The sequence below is a fragment of the Sinocyclocheilus anshuiensis genome, unplaced genomic scaffold (genome assembly GCF_001515605.1).
Source record: "Sinocyclocheilus anshuiensis isolate Anshui unplaced genomic scaffold, SAMN03320099.WGS_v1.1 scaffold527, whole genome shotgun sequence".
Taxonomy (NCBI): Eukaryota; Metazoa; Chordata; class Actinopteri; order Cypriniformes; family Cyprinidae; genus Sinocyclocheilus; species Sinocyclocheilus anshuiensis.
Window position 1 is genome coordinate 394706 of NW_015548227.1, and position 5322 is coordinate 400027.

The 5322-nt window shown below is 35.5% G+C and overlaps 1 protein-coding gene across 1 annotated transcript in view; it reads left to right on the forward strand.

Annotated features, from left to right (window-relative positions):
- Positions 1 to 5322, forward strand: part of LOC107654402 (E3 ubiquitin-protein ligase TRIM62-like) — a 45579-nt gene that overhangs the window by 37453 nt on the left and 2804 nt on the right. The gene's annotated exons all lie outside the window — the stretch shown is intronic.

Here is a 5322-nt window from a genome sequence, read left to right on the forward strand (position 1 = left end):
TATATATGTATATATATATATATATATATATATATATATATATATATATATATATACCTGCACTGTAAAACCGAACAGTGAAATTAATGAAATGAGTTAACTTCACTCAAATAATAATGAAAGTTCATTGGACTTAATTGAAATAAGTTCTGTAAATTTAAAATGTTGTTGTAGTAAGGTGAACTTAAAATGATTGCGTTTTCTAGTTCCCAGCATGCTTTGCATCAGACAACAAAGAAAATAAATGTAGAAATTAAGTGTTATTTTGTGTGTTTTTACACAAGATTAACATAGAGAGACATAAGTTAGTACTTAAATGTTGTGTTATGTTAGGATTTACATAGGTTTCTGTTATGTTGGTTTTGTAGTGTTACCGTTGTGGTGAAGAGTAGAGCCTGTGGTTAGGTTGAGGATGGACAGCAAAACTTAAAGACTATTTATACTGCATGTTGTTTGATTATTTACATGCACGTATTGGGAGTCTTTTTGATAACTACATTAGTACGTGCCAGTGTGCTGTTGCTAACTAGCACTTAACGATAAAGATCTGAATAAATGTGCTGTTAATGGAAGCAAGTTGTATATAATTAACATTGTGATGAGTGGGGTGGGATCATGGAAGCGAGGCTTGGCTTGGGTTGGCTCCCATGGCTATCAGCCCCACCCCACTTGTCATAAAAATTTTAAGCTCTACTAACTTAAAAAAAATGGAGTTCGTTTACTCAAATATTTTGAGGCAATAAGTTTCCTCAAATGTTTTGAGTATTCTTAACTTATCAGGTTTTACAGTGTGTATATATATCAGTCTGGCGAGTAAACTAAAAAATGTACTAGCCAATGGCGATTCAATTGCCAAGGTGTTCGTAGAGGGCTGAATAACAAGTAAACTTTTCTGTCAGAAAAGATACTGTTACAATGAAAACCAGAATCTTTGCGATTACTAGGTTAGTGGTGAGCTTTTGTAGGGTGGCGTAGGCTGGCTAGATAATGTTATCTGATTTATGGGAAGAGTATTTTGTTTATTCTTTCTTACTGGGACAGAACACCCAAAAATCATATAATAAAAGTGGATATATCCAAAGACCGCCATGGTCATCATTCTCTTTCATTACAGTGTGAACATCACCTTTTGTGTTCCAAGTAATAAGTATCTGGAACAAAATGAGAGTAAGTAAATGATTATTTTTGGGTTTACATAGTCTCGAACCTTTAGTCTGGTTTCTTGTTTTCAAATATTTATTTGAAGTTGTTGGTTTGGTCTTTTTCAGAAATGTGGAGAGAAAAAAATAAATAAATAAATAAATAAAAAAATATATATATACATACATACAGTATATGTATGTAATTGTTTCTTTATTTATTTATGCATTCATTTATTTATATATTATAATATTATAATCAGGGTTGTTTCTTCATCTTAATATTATATTATAATATTATAATATCCGGAAACTTTCCAGCGTTTTTGGAAACTTTCGTGAAATATTTGGAATTTTTTTGGAAAGTTTTCAGAAATTTACCGGAAATTTTCATAAAAGTTTCTGCCCCTTTGCTACCCTAATTATAAAACAGTATTAGTATAGTTTAGTATATTTTTTATTTATGCTATATTTTCTTATAAAAAATTATAAACATATCTTGGAAACCTTAGTCAGTGCAAAAGTGGATATTAACTCTTCAAATCCTGCAACCATTTTCTTTCAATTATGTTGCTCAAATGCAGACTCAAAGATGAGTAAAGCCAGAGTGAAATAAGTTTTAGTCTTGCTATCAGCCTTCAATGACCTTCTTCCCCCTGTCGTGTGGGATCCTGGGGAAATGTCATGTCAAACTTCCTCTCGCCAGCTCAGATTGATATAAACGTGCGCTGCCTCTGACCTCCAGTGCTCTGTGCTCTCCATGCAGCTAAAACCAGCACGCTCTGCCCTTTGTTTAGACATTTTGAACAACTCGATTCGCTGGAAAAATGATTCATTTGCAGGCTCTGTGCCACAACTTCACAGACAGGCTTTTGTTTTAAGAAGTTGTTAGTTCTCTGGATACACTTTTAAAAGGTGGAGGTAAATGGCACATAAAAAATGTATGGTCTATAATGACCCAATAACCATTTGCGTTTTGCTCCAGAAGTACACCAGCTGGTTATGTTGCTTTTACTTGACGCATTAGAGAGAGCTCTCATCTGTCAGGTATGCACACTGAAACCAGGCGATTTGGATGCTGGGAAGGGCATTTAGGTACTTGTGGAGCACAGACAGCATTTCCCTGAAGTAATGAGCTTTATAATGAAAGTAATCGTTTTTTCTGCTCCTCGTCCTGGAAAAGGATACAGTTGAGAATTGTTTTAATGTTCACTTGTATTTGAGTCTCATTTCAGTCAGATAATACTGATGGAAATACTGTGGTTAACTCTTTTAAAGTGATAGTTCACCCATAAAGGGGTCATAGGATGCCAATTTTCCACAAGTTGATATGATTCTTTAGGGTCTTAATGAAAAGTCTGTAACATAGTTTGGTTAAAATTTCTCAATGGTAGAGTAAAAAACACCTTTTTTACCCTATCAAAAACAGCTCTTTTCAGATCAAGCCGTTTTTGTAGCGTTTTCCTTTAAATGTTAATGAGCTCTGCTGACCCCGCCCCTCTCTTCCGAGCTGCTCTCAGAGAGACTGTTTACTTTAGCTGCATTCATCGTGAAATTTGCTAATTAGCACATTATTAGGAAAGGCGATTTGCAAAGATTCATTACAAAACATTATACTCGCTGCTTCTGTAGATGAGGCTGGATCATGAATGATTCGCGTGAACATAGACGCATTTATGTAGATCGGGGGCGCATTCCCTTCAGAAACAAAAGTAATCCACTGCGAGTTCAGCGGCTCAAATGTCGGGAGTAAATGACGACTGCTATGTTCATTATTACATCCAACAACAGAACACCTCAATCGCTTAGGAGTCATTCTTCTCTACATCTGCTCCGGCGGTGAAAAAATGGCAGACTGATGACAGCTCAGTCAGGGCGGGTCTAAGGTAAGACACCAGTCCAGTCTGTGCTGAAACGCTACTGTCAATCAAACTATTGTGGGAGGGGGCCTGTTTGTGACGTCACACAGACAGGCATCTGAGATCGGCTGGATTTGAGAAAGGGGAAAACATTTAACGAGATTTAAAAAAAAACACTGGGTGGATTTTTATCATTATAGGATGGTTGTGTACACACGCTACCAACACATATTTCAGTTCAAACAACTTGTAAAAGTGCATGTAGCATCCTATGACCCCTTTAAGTTGTTCCAAACCTGTATGAGTTTGTCTTCTGTTGAATACAGAAGTTATTTAGAATAATGTTCTTAACCTGTGAACATTAAAAAAAACTGTGGTATAACGACTTTTGTCATTTTTGTTTTTTTTATTATATATTTATATTTAGCCTTATTTTACTTCAGTTTTAGTCATTTTAGTACTTTAACTTAAAAAAAAAAAATTAGTTTTTCAAATATATTCTGTTTTATTTCAGCTTTATTTAAATTACCAAAAATAATTTTTAATAGTTTTAGTTTCAGTTAACAACACTGGTAACAACAGCTTTTCATTGCCATGTCGTCCATTTTCAATGAATCACCTCTATTTAAACGGCATGACGCTAGAATGTTGGAGTTTTTCAGGATAATCTTGTTTACAAAATATGTGACATGGCCTCATTGGTGCTCATTTCCATCTGAAACAACCAAAGCATCAGTTAGTTGTTTTTCCTAAGGCAAGCATCAAGTATTGCTCACACTTCAGCATTAGAGGTTTGTTCAAATCCCGTACCTTAAAGTAATTAAGCTTTGTTGTGTAACTAGTCACTCACTATTTGCTATGGCTACAGTCATGATTAACACTAAATCATGCTGCTTATTGTTGAGAGGTGTGCTGTTTCACTTGTCTGACAATTAAAACGGGCAAAAAAAATCTTGAAAAATCGAATGAGTTCATTTATGATGCCTTAAAGGAACGCTCCACTATTTTTGAAAATGGGCTCATTTTCCAACTCCCCTAGAGTTAAACAGTTGAGTTTTACCGTTTTCGAATCCATTCAGCCGATCAGTGCAGCAGGTGCAATGATATTACGCAGCGCCTGAAAATAGGCTTATTGGAAGTTACTTAGCTGGGGCCTATATTCAGGCGCTGCATAATATCATTGCGCCTGCTGCACCCATGGTACGGCAGCAAAGTTCCTTGATTATTACGCCGGAATGAGAGTATAGTTCCTAGCCATATCGGCCTAGAAAATTGCAACTTTTCATTTTCCGTCAGTCTTAGTACACGATGTAACTACAGAAGAGTCAAGTTTTAAATAGGAAAAATATCGAAACTCCTTGGTCATTTTTGAGCGAGATGCTAACGGTCTAATCAGATTCAATGATCTATGCTAAGCTACAGCTAAAAGTGCTACCGCCAGACCCGGAGATCGGCTGAATGGATTCGAAAATGGTAAAACTCAACTGTTTAACTCTAGGGGAGTTGGAAAATGAGCCTATTTTCAAAAATAGTGGCGTGTTCCTTTAATATGTTTATAGATTAGATATGCACGATTAATTGAAATATAACCGAAATCATGATATGGTTTAGTGCGATTATCAAAGGCTGTGATTGAATTAAATAAATATATGCACTGTGTGTTTCAGAGTCTAGAATGACAAGCGCTTATCAACAACAAGAAAAAGTAATAATAGTATAATAATAATTATTATTATTTTATAACCATATTGATACGTAACAACAAAATTTTGGTCAGATTGTGCAACCCAACAAACAAGCAAACCTGGATTTTTTTTAAAGTTGCATTTTAGATCTGTTTTTATTAGAAATGCAATTGCAATAATTTTTTTCCCCCAAATCATGCAGCTCTATTGTATTAATATATGGATTTTATACAGATGAACTCTGGTGATGGCTCTGGTGTATTGTAAAGGGGTTGGTGCATTTTGCCTGTTCCTATTCTGCCTCTAGGCAAGCAAACATGGCCTGTCGTCTCGATTCTGCCACGTCCACTGCAGGAGAGACCCACTTTCCCTGACAGACCTCTCTGGAGACTCGCAGTTTATTTATTAATTTCTGCTTTTTTTCCTGCAACTGTAAAACCACCTTTCTCTGTTCCTTTCTTACAATCTGAAACTTCCAGTCTAGATCAAAACCATGCATGAAAGGACTTAATTATAGTAAATATATTTGGTGTAATGAAATGTGTTTATGCGGTTTAAAGTTAAAAAAACACATTATTTTCCACATACTGTACATTATTGTTTCTCCTCTATGCCCCGCCTTTTTGAAACGCGTCGATT